Below are 16,274 nucleotides of genomic sequence, written 5' to 3' on the forward strand. Positions count from 1 at the left end.
ACAGGTCTCCTAACTGCAAGGCAGCAGCACTACCACTGCGCCACCGTGCCGCCCACGTATTTTACACTGATTCCATATATGAAATCAGAATTAAGCTAGCACGTCAGGTTTTTGTTATACGCATCACCGACGCTTTGACACTTATGAATATCAAGATAATACATCAACACGATATCTGGAGTTTGGACTCTGTCCCACCAAAAGAAAACAAACCAGAAGACGATACCAGAGACACGTTAAAGTATATTTATGTTAATTTACCTCAATATAAAAGGGACCCAAAATGTCGGAGGCACTCACTTTTGCGCTTATACTGAACATCCGTCTCTCTTTGCAAGAACCAACAGTAGTCACCCATCATACTCGGAGTGAATATCAGTTTTCTATCACCTTTATATCTTGATGAAATCTTTCCCTATACTCATCTCTGACATCGCTTAGATTTGGTGGAAAAAAGTCGAGATGAGAATGTAAATAACGCGTCTTCAGTGACCTTCTGGCTCCCGTAAGCTAATGTGCTGTCAGCAGGTTCTCCACAAAAACTCAGCGTAATTCTCTGCTCTGTGACTGTCAAGAAAATTCTGGACAACCCGCACGAATGAGGGCGCTGATTCAGTGGGCTTCATTTTCCTTTTGAACTCATCGTCAAGCATCAGTTCACGGATTTCAGGGCCAACAAAAACACCTTCCTTAATTTTATCTTCACTTTTCTTGAGACCAAACTTATTTCTTAAATGCTAAAAAGCATCGCCTTTACTGTCCATCGCCTTGACAAAATTTTCAAAGTAATGGTGAATCTAACAAACAAAATGTCCTGAAATGCACTGTTATGTTACACAGTAAAACCTCGACCTACTGCACCCTCATGTCTGAGTTGTGTCATATATAAGATCTGGTAATCAGTAAAAAATATTTTATCTGCTAATTAAAAATTAATAATTTAAAAAAAAAATTAAAGGTAAACAACTCACAGCTGTCAGTAATGTGTGGCGAAATCTCAATGGCATCCCTAGTGGAATTACCAGCATTTATCAAAATGGTTATCTGCCTTTACTGTCCAGTCACCCTAGTTGTCCAAGACCTGGAACATCATAACTAAAAAACGGGACAGTTTTAAGATTTGGAGTCAGCAAGTGAAATGTGTTAAAGTAAAAGTGAAAGACTCCCAGTAGCAAAATGCTTGTCCACCAGTGTAATTGCCCCCCCCCCCCCCCCCCACCATGAATTCGTGATCCCCTCGAAGAAATAAGGCAGGAGGGGCCCATGTGAATTCCCGAACACACTTTACTTTGTACTGCATCACTCTTCATAGCCACCTCCTTAACTCTTTCAGGGCGGATGTCGACTTTTGTCAGCAGGAGGTGTTGAGAGCAGTAAGCAACTGTAAACAGTGACAAAACCCGCCGTTACGTTTTAGTTTGACTCTCTTTGCTTAAAGGAAAGTTAGCTTCGCTGGATTCACCGAGATTCCCATGTAATTGTGGAAGTAATGAAGAGCAAACAACGGCAAAAATGGCATCGACATCTGGTGAGAGATTGAAGCGAAAGCACAAAGCAAAGTACTCTGTTCACAACGTTTTGTATATTATCACCAAATTGGACGCTGAATGTATTATCACCGAATTCTGACGCAAGTGATCTGGAGATCGAGATCGAAAACGAAAGTGAGGAACCGGCATCAACTGATCGATCTCCAGCTAATCGTGGTGCCGAACATATTTGTGTAGATGAAGACCGCCACTGGTACAAACCAGATTGTGGTGCACTGTGACAGCGACTGCTGCCCGCCAGCCTGCCACGCATTCCTGCCAGCCATCCTGCCGCCCGTGAAGGTCTCGAGCCACAAGAGACTGTGAAGTGGCGGCCATAGCACCCAGCAACTGATATTTTAGGTTGATTTATGTGTGAGACCCTTGCCTTGGGTGCTTTTCAGAAGACTGCATGTTTTGGAAAAAATATTCAGCCCTCAAAGAGTTAATGAACTGCATTGAAGGGATAATTCCTTCCCACCCCCCACTATAAAGTCGTGATCACTTCAAAGCAATAAGGCAGGAGGGTCCCACATGGACTCCCAAACAGGCCTCACTTCGCACTGCATTGCTCTCCATAGATGCCGCCCTGGTGCGCCATGCCACAACACATCGAAGCAATAAGGTGGGTGTCCCCTGTGAACTCCTGAACACACTTCACTTTGCACCCTTCATTCACCACTTCCCTAGTCGCTGGTGCACCACACCATAACTGCATTGAAGCAACAAGGCGGGAGGAGAGGGTCCCCCGTGAATTCCCAAACGCACCTCACTTCGCCCTCAAACACTCTTCCTTGGTGTGCCATGCCATACACCACATCACAGCAATAATCTCCCCATAAAAGTCGCAATTGTTTCCAAGCAATAGGGTGAGAGGGTCTTATGTGAACTCCTGAAACTGGATTAAAAACCAGTTTGAAAAGACCGTGCCACAGAACCGACTTAAAACCAGTTAAAACCAAATTCAAATACTGAAAGCCATCATTACTGGTGAAAAAGCCTGGAGAGCCAATATCTGTCAGGTCACCAAGAGATACAAACATCCACACGAGTAATGCAACGATAAAAATGGGTGTGCAACTCTTCCGCATTCCATTTTACAACGACAGGTACACATCACTCCATTCATTTTCCAAACAGCTCTTGATCCTTTACAGGATCGTGGGGAGTTGAGTTGTGGTCAGTTACTTACAAACGAGCGCGCCAACGGTTGGTTGCAAATGGGCCTCTGCGTTTCTCTGTAAACATCCATTCAGGACTTTAACAGCGGGCCTCCACTTTTGACAGACGGGACGGGACAAAGCGGTCTACAAAAGCCTTGGCGGAGACAAAAAAAAACCGCGGCATTCGGAGAGTTGGCATGTTCAGGATTATATCAAGCAGTTCTTTATGCTCTTAAGCCTACTCGATTCCACGGCTAAGCCATTATTAAACAAAAAGAGATTGGTTACTTGAGGGAGATTTGCGTTAACGTTCTTACAGCTGGAGTATTTTGATGTCCAAAACTTTCTTACCCACTTGTATAAAAAAAAAAAAAATTATCTTTTGGCTCAATTATCATTGAGACAAATATGAAGAGGGCAAAATGTAAAGCATACTGGTTATCACAGAATGAACTACAGGTCAAATTCTGACCATCTTTGGCAGGCATGAAGAGCTCATCCCATAACTGTTCGATTAAACCAACTGAAATCAAACAACTCACCAGGGCCAGACAGTATTCATCCTCGAGGTCTTACGGAGGTTAACGAGCACCGATATCAACCCTTGACGCGTGCACTGGGGAAATTACGAAGGACTAGAAAAATGGCAAATATCATCCTGTAACATAAAACGGTTGACCGGTAAAGCTTAACGTGTATCACGGGTAAATTAATGGAAGGAATTATTAAGGGCAAGACTGGGCAACGCATGGCAAGAACAGGAGTTTTGCCGAACAGTCAGCACGGATTCAGACGAGGGAGGCCGCATTTTACTAACATACTGGACGTCCGCGAGGAAGCAACAAAAGGATACATGTGGCGTGTACGATATTATTTATCTCGACTGTCAGCATTTGAGAAGGTGCCACACACGAGGCTGAGCATCTACCAGCTATGCTGGAACCAACTAGTCCAAAAATGTGACCTGAGCTGTTGCACCATTGTGCCACCCTGAAATAAAATGATACTCCAAATCCTAAATCTGTCTCTGCGTCTCTACTACGCCTCCCGACACCCCCTTCATTGCTTTGACATGACGTGCCCTTCACCTCCACTGCCCTTACTGGCTCAACACAATCAGGACTTTATAGATATTAAGAGGGTGCGATAGCCTGGCACACCAGGAAGGCTCGAGTAGAAGGTGGGGTTTTGGAATGACCCGTAATTTACTTCTGAACCGTTCTGGTAGCAGTGGGTGAGGTCTGAAAGTGGGTATGAATACCAACGTCAAAATTTTAATGTCAATAATAATAATAATTACATTTATATAGTGTTTTTCTTGCTCCTCAGAAGTGCTTTACATAGACAGAGGGGATCCACCTCGGGGGGGCCCAGTGGCTTTTTGTTTCTCCCCCCCCCCCATGTTTCTCAAAGAAAGTGGTGTAGTCGGTAAGCCACTGGGTGATGCGACAGCAGCCATTATTGCACCAGTATACTCGCCACACATTAGCTATTAGGCGTTGAAGGGAGATGGGTTTAGGGGGGATTGGGGGGCTAGAATGGACAAGGCCATGATGGGCAACTTAGCTAGGACATCGAGATACAACCCACTCTTTACGAAGGATGCCCAGGGGTCTTTAATGACCACAGAGAGTCGGGACCTCGGTTTTCAGTCTCATTCGACGGACTGCGTCATTTTTACAGCACAGTGTCCCCGTCACTGATTCACACACACAGACCCCGGGGTATGCGCCCCCTACTGGCTTCACCAACACCTCTTCCAGCAGCAACCCAAGCTCTTCCAAGATGGTCTCCCATCAAAATACTGACTGGGCCTGAACAGGCCGAACTTCAGATGGATGAGCTGTTCTGAAGCGTAGGTGGGATGAATTCAACAGAGTGACAATCTTAACATGCATCACAGGAAAATTAATGGAAGGAATTATTAAGGCCTTCCCATGGGCTCACCACCTATGGGAGGGGCCAAGGAGGTCGGGTGCAGTGTGAGTTGGGTGGTGGCCGAAGGCGGGGACCTTGGCGGTCCGATCCTCGGCTACAGAAGCTGGCTCTTGGGACGTGGAATGTCACCTCTCTGAAGGGGAAGGAGCCTGAGCTAGTGCGCGAAGTTGAGAGGTTCCGGCTAGATATAGTCGGGCTCACCTCGACGCACAGCTTGGACTCTGGAACCAATCTCCTTGAGAGGGGCTGGACTCTCTACCACTCTGGAGTTGCCCCCGGTGAGAGGCGCCGAGCAGGTGTGGGTATACTTATTGCCCCCCAACTTGGAGCCTGTACATTGGGGTTTACCCCGGTGGACGAGAGGGTAGCCTCCCTTCGCCTTCGGGTGGGGGGACGGGTCCTAACTGTTGTTTGTGCGTATGCACCGAACAGCAGTTCGGAGTACCCACCCTTTTTGGAGTCCCTGGAGGGGGTGCTAGAGGGCATACCTTCTGGGGACTCCCTCGTTCTGCTGGGAGACTTCAATGCCCACGTGGGCAATGACAGTGAGACCTGGAAGGGCGTGATTGGGAGGAATGGCCCCCCTGATCTGAACCCGAGCGGTGTTTTGTTATTGGACTTCTGTGCTCGTCACGGATTGTCCATAACGAACACCATATTCAAGCATAGGGGTGTTCATATGTGCACTTGGCACCAGGACACCCTAGGCCTCAGTTCGATGATCGACTTTGTGGTCGTGTCGTCGGACTTGCGGCCACATGTCTTGGACACTCGGGTGAAGAGAGGGGCGGAGCTGTCAACTGATCACCACCTGGTGGTGAGTTGGCTTCGATGGTGGGGGAGGATGCCGGTCAGGCGTGGTAGGCCCAAACGTGTTGTGAGGGTCTGCTGGGAACGTCTGGCAGAGCCCCCTGTCAGAAGTAGCTTCAACTCCCACCTCCGGCAGAACTTCGACCACATCCCGAGGGAGGTGAGGGACATTGAGTCCGAATGGGCCATGTTCCGTGCCTCTATTGTTGAGGCAGCTGACCGGAGCTGTGGCCGTAAGGTGGTCGGTGCCTGTCGTGGCGGCAATCCCCGAACCCGCTGGTGGACACCGGCGGTGAAGGATGCCGTCAAGCTGAAGAAGGAGTCCTACGGGACCCTTTTGTCCTGTGGGACCCTGAAGGCAGCTGATAGGTACCGGCAGGCCAAGCGGAATGCGGCTTTGGTGGTTGCTGAGGCAAAAACTCGGGCGTGGGAGAAGTTTGGGGAGGCCATGGAGAATGACTTTCGGACGGCTTCGAGGAGATTCTGGTCCACCATCCGGCGTCTCAGGAAGGGGAAACAGTGCAGTGTCAACACTGTATATGGTGGGGATGGTGCGCTGCTGACCTCGACTCGGGACGTTGTGGGTCGGTGGGGGGAATACTTCGAAGACCTCCTCAATCCCATTAACATGCCTTCCAATGAGGAAGCAGAGCCTGGGGACTCAGAGGTGGGCTCCCCCATCTCTGGGACTGAGGTCACCGAGGTGGTCAAAAAACTCCTTGGTGGCAGGGCCCCGGGGGTGGATGAGATACGCCCGGAGTTCCTCAAGGCTCTGGATGTTGTAGGACTATCTTGGTTGACACGCCTCTGCAACATCGCATGGACATCAGGGACAGTGCCTCTGGATTGGCAGACCGGGGTGGTGGTCCCCCTCTTTAAGAAGGGGGATCGGAGGGTGTGTTCCAACTACAGAGGGATCACACTCCTCAGCCTCCCTGGAAAAGTCTATTCAGGGGTCCTGGAGAGGAGGGTCCGTCGGATAGTCGAGCTTCGGATTCAGGAGGAACAGTGTGGTTTTCATCCTGGTCGCGGAACAGTGGACCAGCTCTATACCCTTAGCAGGGTCCTGGAGGGTGCATGGGAGTTTGCCCAACCAGTCTACATGTGTTTTGTGGACTTAGAAAAGGCATTCGACCGTGTCCCTCGGGGAATCCTGTAGGGGGTACTCCGAGAGTATGGGGTACCGGCCCCCTGATAAGGGCTGTTCAGTCCCTGTACGATCAGTGCCAGAGCTTGGTCCGCATTGCCGGCAGTAAGTCGAACCCGTTTCCAGTGAGAGTTGGACTCCGCCAGGGCTGCCCTTTGTCACCGATTCTGTTCATAACTTTTATGGACAGAATTTCTAGGCGCAGCCAGGGTGTTGAGGGGGTCTGGTTTGGTGGGCTCAGGATTGGGTCACTGCTTTTTGCAGATGATGTTGTCCTGTTTGCTTCATCAGGCCGTGATCTTCAGCTCTCTCTGGATCGGTTCGCAGCCGAGTGTGAAGCGGCTGGGATGAGAATCAGCACCTCCAAATCCGAGACCATGGTCCTCAACCGGAAAAGGGTGGAGTGCCCTCTCAGGGTTGGTAGCGAGATCCTGCCCCAAGTGGAGGAGTTCAAGTATCTCGGGGTCTTGTTCACGAGTGAGGGAAGAATGGAGCGTGAGATCGACAGGCGGATCGGTGCGGCATCCGCAGTAATGCGGGCGTTGCATCGGTCTGTCGTGGTGAAAAAGGAGCTGAGCCGCAAGGCGAAGCTCTCAATTTACCAGTCGATCTATGTTCCTACCCTCACCTATGGTCATGAGCTATGGGTAGTGACCGAAAGAACGAGATCGCAAATACAAGCGGCTGAAATGAGTTTCCTCCGCAGGGTGTCTGGGCTTTCCCTTAAAGATAGGGTGAGAAACTCAGTCATCCGGGAGGGGCTCAGAGTAGAGCCGCTGCTCCTCCGCATCGAGAGGAGTCAGATGAGGTGGCTCGGGCATCTGATCAGGATGCCTCCTGGACTCCTCCCTGGTGAGGTGTTCCAGGCACGTCCAACCGGGAGGAGGCCCCGGGGAAGACCCAGGACACGCTGGAGGGACTATGTCTCTCGACTGGCCTGGGAACGCCTTGGGATTCTCCCGGAAGAGCTAGAAGAAGTGGCCAGGGAGAGGGAAGTCTGGGCATCTCTGCTCAAGCTGCTGCCCCCGCGACCCGACCTCGGATAAGCGGGAGACAATGGATGGATGGATGGAATTATTAAGGATAAGATTGAGCAGCGCATGGCAAGGACAGGAGGTATTAGGAACAGTCAGTGTGGGGTCAGCAGAGGGAGGTCGTGTTTTACTAACATGCTGGAATTCTATGAGGAGGCAACAAAAGGATACAATCAAAGTGGAGCAGATGGTATGATTGATCTGGACTGTCAGAGAGCATTTGATGAGGTGCCACATGAGAGGGTGGGCATCAAATTAAAAGAGGTGGGAGTTCAGGGTGATGTTTTTAGATGGGTGCAAAATTGGCTCAGACACAGAGGGTGCTGGTGCGAGGAACCTCATCAGAACTGGCCGATGTTAAGAGTGGTGACCAGCAGGGGGCAGTGCTATTTTTAATATCTAGAAATGATTTAGATAGGAATATAACTAACAAGCTGGTTTAGTTTGCAGATGATACCAAGATAGGAGGATTAGCAGATAATTTGGAATCTGTTATATCATTACAGAAGGACTTGGATAGCAGACAGGCTTGGGCAGATGAAATTTAATGTCAGTAAATGTAAAGAATTACACATAGGAAGTAAAAATGTGAGGTTTGAATACACAATGGGTGGTCGGAAAATCGAGAGTCCACCTTATGAGAAGGTTTTAGGAGTCGTAGTGGACTCTAAGCTATCGACTTCCAGATGGTGTTCAGAAGCCATTAAGAAGGCTAACAGAGTGTCAGGTTATATAGCGCCTTGATGTGTGGAGTACAAGTCACAGGAGGCACTGGTGAGGCCTCATCTGGAGTCCTGGGTGCAGTTTGGGTTTCCAATTACAAAAAGGACATAGCAGCACAAGAAAAGGTCCAGAGAAGAGCAACAAGGCTGATTCAGGACTACTAGGGTGAGTTAGGAGGAAAGATGAAAAGAGCTGAGCCTTTACAGTTTAGAAAAAGAAGATTAAGAGGAGACCTGAGTGAAGTGTTTAAAATTATGAAGGGAATGAGTCCAGTGGATCAAGACGGTGACTTTAAAAATAAGTTCATCAAGAACACAGTTGGAAACTTGTGAAGGGTAAATTTCACACAAACATTAGGAAGTTTTTCTTTACATAAAGAACAATAGACACTTGGAATAAGCGACCAAGTAGTGTGGGAGACAGTAAGACATTGGTGACTTTCAAAACTCAACTTGATTTTTTTTGGAAGAAATGGGTGGATAGGACTGGCGAGCTTTGTTGGGCTGAATGGCCTGTTCTCGTCTCGAGTCTTCTAATGTTATCTGTGCTCACACTGTAGAAATATACTGAAAAAAACACCAATCTGTAAAGCACACACTATAAACATTTGCTCGATCTTCGGGACGGTATAAAGAAGAAAGGCACGCACAGAGGTCTTGGGGAAACTCACACAGACACTAGCAGAGCATGCAAACTACGCAGAAGGTGTTTCTCCAGCTGAAAATCAAAGGGATGCGAGACCACCACACTCCCCACCATTCTGCACAAGGGCATAAATTAAAACAAAAAGCTACATTTTTCACAAAGTCCCTTTTTCTTTTTTTTAAATTTAAGCTTTTCCAAGGGAAAGTAGGAGCGGAGTAGGATTGACTTTTTTTTTTCCACCAGCGTGCGTATTGTGTAGCTGCTTTTTTAATTAGGCAGATTGAAATCAGTTCATGTTCAACCTAAATGGACGCGTGCCACCTCATCCTGGAATACACCGTGCCTGGAGAAAGCCGTGTGTCTTTTACTAAATACATGCTTATGAAACTCACAGAGGGGCCACACGAGAACAGATTTGCTTCATCTGTCAGAAATACATGAAAACACAACTCACTTCATTACTTTGTTTTACACGATGCAAGCAAAACCTTCATCATGGATGCCTTAGCTAAATAATACGGTTATATACGTCTACGTAATACTTTATATAAAAAGAAAAACAAGACGGTTTCCAACTGGGAAGTGAAGATTTATACTATGACAGCCAAGCAAGCAAACATCTGATTGGACGTTGACCAATTTTTACTTTATATAGTGCCTTTCACAATCAGCAACATTTATTGGCTTAGAGGACGCTTTTTTATACAAAGCAGCTTACAAAAAAAGGTCAACATGACCAAGTAAACATCAGTCTGGGGGACTGTTTGGGAACAAGTGTGACAGGGCAAGGTGACAAAAAGGATCATCACAAGTGAACAGCTGAGAGAAGAAAGCAAGCGAGTTCAGATTCCTAAATTACAAAACCTTAAGAGCTCATATCAGTTAATTCATCTAACAAGAGGGTCTTCAAACACGTCTTAAACTCACTGAGGGGGTCAAGCTTTCTGAATGGAGGTGGGCAGCTCGTTCCACCAGACAAGAGCACATGAAACACTTGGGGGGAAAAGAAAAAAAAGAGTCACGACTCAGATTAGATACCATGGAGAGGTGGCATCACCTGACCCGAGTGTTTGAGAAGGACGTCACAAGTGTCTACTGTCACAAGCGTGTGCATGACAGACAGCTGAAGGGCTCTAGTGACTGTAATTCTACCAGCAGCTGGCGCTGTGTCCTCTCTTCTTCCCTCTGCCGACTAGATGATTGATGGCTACAAGACCACTGACCCCACTTCCAGTGTCCGTCCCCCTGAAACCACCTCTTCCCGCCGGGAGGACTGAAAACTGGAACCTCTGCCATTTCTTTGCCAGTTCTGTCCTGAACTCAACTCTGTAAAGACCTCTCCACAATTACTGCACGTTTTCTTCCATTTTCTTGCCATTCAATTATACGGAGTTGCCAAGCTGGTACCCCAACTGTTTATCATTGTCCTGTGATGCTCTCCCACTCCATATGCATAGGCGCGGACCCACTGACTACTCGGTCAGGAGGCGCCAAGGATTTGATCATAATATGTACTGCTGCAGGGAGCCAATGTAGTTATCTGAAAAGAGGAGTGACATGTGCCCACCTCAGCGGGTTGAACACCAGATGTGCCCCTGCATTTTCAGTCATCTGCAGAGACTGGTGTGCCAGTGTACCTGCCAGCAGAGAGTTGACGTAGTGCAGACGTGGCAAGACCAAAATCAGAACCTGGAGGTGTGCTGCATATTGTGTCAGATATGGTCTGAACTTGCAGATGTGGTTGCCATAGCTAACAGTGGTTGGGAAAGGACAGCTGGCCATCAAGAGTACCAACTTGGCAAGTGTTGGCAATGGTGAGCCAAACTGTACAGAAAAAGTGTGCTGAATAGAGAGATGAGCTGGGACAAGGAGGAGGTCCGTCTTTGCCAGGTTGAGCTGGGGATGGTGTTCCTTCATCCAGTGAGACATGGAGACATTCCATTCGATACCGTGTGGTCCTCTGGTGGGATCGTCAGGTTGTGGCTGCTTTTCACTGGCATAGAACTGATAGGAAAGATGATGGGGCCTAGCGAGGAGGTGTGTGGAGAGAAGAGCAGAGGGCCCAGCACTGATCCTTGGTGCACCCTTGACATCTCTCGTCGCCAGGCCGCAAGGTAGGATCTGCTCAAAAGGTAGGACTCAAGACCACCAGAGGGCAGTCCCAGTGATGCCACAGAGTATCTGGTGGTTGTACTTTTTATCACGCCTCTTAACTTCACCTCTATGTTGTCTGGTACAAATCTTATAATCAATATTGAACCCACTTCCTATTGTCCAAACGACTTGAATTTTTGCACATTTGCTCACTTCCAATGACAATATATGAATCAATAATAAGTTTCACTAATTGATCAATTAATCCATGTTAATTAAGAAATGAAGTTTTCATATGAAGAATAGTTCAAGATTTCACCAATTGATGACACTAGTAACGGATAGAACTATTAAAGGAGGTGTTAAAATATTGGTTACAAAAGTATACTGAAACAAACCCAAGACTAAAAAGTTGAATATATATATAAAAAATACTTTTTAAAAAACACGCGTATTAATTAAGTTAAAAAGTGTACTAAAAAGTAAAAAATAAGTCTCTCATACATCACTCATAAAATAAAAGCATGGGTGCTTTTTTTTTTATCAATTAATAAAATCTTAGCAAAAGATGGCGGATGTTAGCAGACTTGCTGGCCAACCACAAGCGTTACCTGGTAGGTAATCACCCATACAATTAGATTGTGACACAGACTACGAATGCCGTGAATATATAATATATATATTTAAGCCAAATACCACTGACTCACTCATCACGAAATCTCCCGAACCACAAGAACTTGGGACTTGAAATATGGAATGTAGGTTACCCTTGGCCCATAGGTGTTCTAAGAAACGGGTTTTAAAAATTTCGTGGTCCAAGTGCGTTCTGTCTGTATGTCTGTCTGCTTTTCACGAGAGAATTACTTAACAGATTTAGATCGGGTTGTTTTCTATAATTTGCTTGAACTTTCCAGAGTTAGTTTGCGGTCCCGATGTATTTATGCAAATCCAAGAGAGTGGCTGTGCGCCAAGAGCAGGGGGGCGGGGCCTTCCTCACTTACTCGCCAGCCTCTGTTCGAGTCGCTCTACCTGTCGCCATGTGTTGGAGTGCACCTCGCCTCCGCTTAGCTAGTGATACCTGTTTGTTCAGCTTACATTATCATCTACAGATTATTGAGGAGTAACGTTTGACGTTTCTGAGAGAGAGATCAGAGCTCCATGTGTTTTAGACAGTAGCTGCTGATTGCCACAGATATCACGGCCATGTGCTTTTCTCCCCATGCGGGGAACGCTCTCCCGTCAGAGCTGAACACGATCAGATACAGTGACAACGTCTACTGATGTTTAAAGTTTGTCCTGTTGCATTACTATGTGGGCACAGCTAGTATATTATATATATATATATATACACACACACACACGCACATATATATATATATTGTGATAGATGGCTGCACAATCAGCATGCCTGGGGCATGGAAGGACCAAGAGAGCGCCAATACCTCCCCCGGGACGCGAGAGGGCTACTGCCCTGGGGTACAGAGGAGCCACAAGATCAGAGCTGGGATGCTCCACCCTGTTGGGGCACGTGGCAACCTCCAGGGGGCGCCCGAACGTTCCAAGAAACATGGACTACAGCACTTCCGCCACAACAGGAAGTGCTGCCAATCCAGAAGACAGAGACACCCGGAAGCAACTGGAGCACATCCGGGTACTTGATAAAAGGGGCCGCCGCCTCACTCCATTCTGGGAGCCGGAGCTGGGAGGTAGCGTGACGGAGCTTGACAAGAGAGGAGTGGAGGCGGCAGGAGAAGAATTAATAAGGACTGTGAGTGATTTGGGCGGCACGGTGGCGCAGTGGTAGTGGTGCTGCCTCGCAGTAAGGAGACCTGGGTTTGCTTCCCAGGTCCTCCCTGTGTGGAGTTTGCATGTTCTTCCCGTGTCTGCGTGGGTTTCCTCCCACAGTCTAAAGACATGCAGGTTAGGTTCTGTGGAAGGCATACCCCCGGACACAGACAGACAGACACCAGAATGTCCAAAACACTTCTTTTTATTTCCTTTAAGCACCACAATGCCTTCCTCCAACACTCTTTCTTCCTTCTCTCTTTCTCTTCTTCTTTTCCTTTTACCTCCACTCCCCTCCTCACAAGCTTCGTCTCCTTCTTCCCAACTCTGGCTCAGCTTCTGGAGGGAGGCGGTCCCTTATATAATTGACCCAGATGAGCTCCAGGTGCTCCCCCTGACGACACTTCCTGGTGTGGCAGAAGTGTCAAGAGAGCCCCTGGAAGCACTCTGGGTGCCCCTGGGAATTCCTCCGGCAACACTTCCTGGTGTGGCGAAAGTGCTGCCATCTGGGACTTCACAACCGTCCGGGCACCCCCTGGTGGTGGCCACGTCCTCCAGTAGGGATAAGCGTCCCAGCTCCGGTCCAGTGGCCCATAGGCAGACCCGGGCAGCTGCCCCCACGTGGCACAGGGAAGGTATTGTCCATCACGGGGACCATCCAGGCGTCCTGGCTGGGTAGGGTCCCCATCCATCTGGGACAGTGCATTGGCGATCCTAAATTGCCCCTAGAGTGTGTGTGTGTGTGCCCTGCGGTGGGCTGGCACCCTGCCCAGGGTTTGTTTCCTGCCTTGCCCCCTGTGTTGGCTGGGATTGGCTCCAGCAGACCCCTGTGACCCTGTAGTTAGGATATAGCGGGTTGGATGATGGATGGATGGATGTGAGTGATTTGTGCTGTACTGGAAGGAGAAAACACAATAAGAGAGTGTGTTTTGGACATAGTTGTCTTGGTGTGTTCGTGGACGATGTCGGTCTTCACTATATATAAATATACATATATATAGATTTGCTTTATTCCTTGCACTTGTTTTACGTTCCTTGTGTTTTGTGGGTGGTTCCACCTGCCTATCACCATAACGAGCGAGTTCCGCCCACAGTAGTCCCTTGCGGTTCATTCCAATGCGCTTAGGAGTTGGTGAGCTTTTCTTTGTGATTTGTTCTGTGCTTTTGTGATTTATTGGATATTTTGACATTTTTTGCTCTGTTCTTGACCACTCTTTGGATTTTCTAGTGGGACACCATTTGCCTTGGATTACCTTTGCTGGTAAGTCCTTTCTTTTGCCTTTTGGGCTTCACAGAACTTGCATTTTGTTCAGAGCATTTTTTAAAGGAAAAAATCTTTTATTTGCATTGAATTTTTTTTTTGCCCTTGTTACTAGCTGGGTTTGAGGGTTTCTCCCTCTAGTGGACATTTTTATTTGGGACTTTGTGCTTGCGAACCCTCAAGTTTCATAACACAATTAGCAGTAGGTTTCCTTGAGAAATTCCACGTTATCTAAACGACCTTGGTGTCTGAGATGTGGTACACTGCGTGCGTCACTGCTGCCTCAAGACTCATTTATCAAAGCGGCATTTACTCTGGCTAATTAAAAAAAAAAAATTGTTCTGAATCTTCACATTTTTGTTCAAGGCACTAAGTAGTCAGACTGCTGAAATAAGATAAAAAGCACGGCCTCCTTTAAGCAATAATAACAAAAAATACTGATTAAGATGACACTGTAATTTAATGTTAAGCTATATAGCAAGAACAGACATTCCCAAATCCACTTGATACAATTCAGGGTCACAGGGGGCTGGAGCCTATCCTGGTTGCAGTGGCGCCAATTCATTGCAGGCACACACTCATAAGGGACCAGTGCCCCTTTAACTTAATATGCAGGGATTAGGAAATTGGGGGAGAAAAACCCACTAAGACATGGCGAGAACGCGTAGACTTCACAGGGACAACAACTGGATGCAGGCTTTGAACCCAAAAGAATAAATCTATGAGGCAATGGCACTAACCGGCTTACTTGTCGGAACTTATCATGACTTACAAACCAGAGCGCACATTAAGATCTCAAGATGCCGGTCTGCTTATGATTACAAGGATTAATAAAATAACAGTGGGAGGTCAAGCTTTTAGTTACAGGTGATGATGACAAAGGCAGAGACAAAGTCAGGGGGTCAAAACCGTAAGATCAAAAACTGGAAACCGAAACTGAGTGGCAAGACAAGAATCAGAAGTCATCGGCAAAGGTCCTTACGTTAGCACCGACCAGAAATTGAAGCTAACTACTGCTAAAGAGAATTTAGGGCAGATTTCAAAATCCTCCTTTTAACATATAAAGCATTAAATGGCCGAGGTCCGGCTTACTTGTCGGAACTTATGACTTACAAACCTGAGCGCACATTAAGATCTCAAGATGCCGGTCTGCTTAGGATTCCAAGGATTAATAAAATAACAGTGGGAGGTCGAGCTTTTAGTTACATGGGGCCCTAAACTGTGGACTGGTCTGCCTGCTACTATAAGAGATGTCCCTTCGGTCTCAGCTTTTAAATCCTGGCTGAAGACTCACTACTTCAGCTTAGCACACCCTGACTAGAGCTGCTGATTAACTGAACAGACTGCATCTCTGTTGTTAGTCATTAGCACTAAAACAGAAGTAACGTGATCTTTATAATTTGCTACTAACCCTCACCTATTCGGTTTCTCTTCTCGGTACTCAAATGTGTCACTTGGTGCCACAGCCCACCTGTCAAGTTGTTTTGCCTGCCTAAGGTAAAGTCATCCCTGATGGAGAATCGCAGGAATCGTGGGGTAGAGGGGTCCTGTCATCGGATTGGCTGGCCCAGCGCTGTTTCAGCCATGGAATGGCCAAATGGGGGAGGCAGATTGATGGCTGAGGTCTCCAGAGCTCTAAATATATCCAAATCTTCTTATGTGATATCATCTACTGTTAAATTCTGCTCCATACTTGTAAAATTTTTATTTTTATATTGTGTTGAGGATTTGTTCTGTTCTATGTATTTTATTGACCCCCTTTTTCTTTTTGACACCCACTGCACACCCAGCCTACCTGGAAATCTGCCTTTCCCGAGGTTTCTCCCATTTTTCCCTACAAGGGTTTTTTGGGAGTTTTTCCATTGTCTTCTTAGAGAGTTGAGGCTGGGGGTCTGTCAAGAGGCAGGGCCTGTTAAAGCCCATTGCGGCACTTCTGGTGTGATTTTGGGCTACACAAAAATAAATTGTATTGTATTGTACTAAGCACTACATCACTTTAAAATCACAATCTTCACTGACTTGAAAGAGACAGCATGAGGAGCGAAGTGACTGGGAGGTATGCACAATCAAGGAAAAAGTCAAAACCAAAAAAATAAAACGGATCTTTCTTCAAAATTAAAAATCAAGATCAGAAAAATTGCTATA

The 16,274-nt window shown here is 47.1% G+C and overlaps 1 protein-coding gene across 2 annotated transcripts in view; it reads right to left on the reverse strand.

Moving 5' to 3' along the window:
• LOC114666152 (cAMP-specific 3',5'-cyclic phosphodiesterase 7B-like) overlaps nucleotides 1-16,274 on the reverse strand; it is a 220,972-nt gene that overhangs the window by 143,386 nt on the left and 61,312 nt on the right. The window lies entirely within an intron of this gene.

Source organism: Erpetoichthys calabaricus, chromosome 15, assembly GCF_900747795.2.
Source record: "Erpetoichthys calabaricus chromosome 15, fErpCal1.3, whole genome shotgun sequence".
Lineage (NCBI taxonomy): Eukaryota > Metazoa > Chordata > Cladistia > Polypteriformes > Polypteridae > Erpetoichthys > Erpetoichthys calabaricus.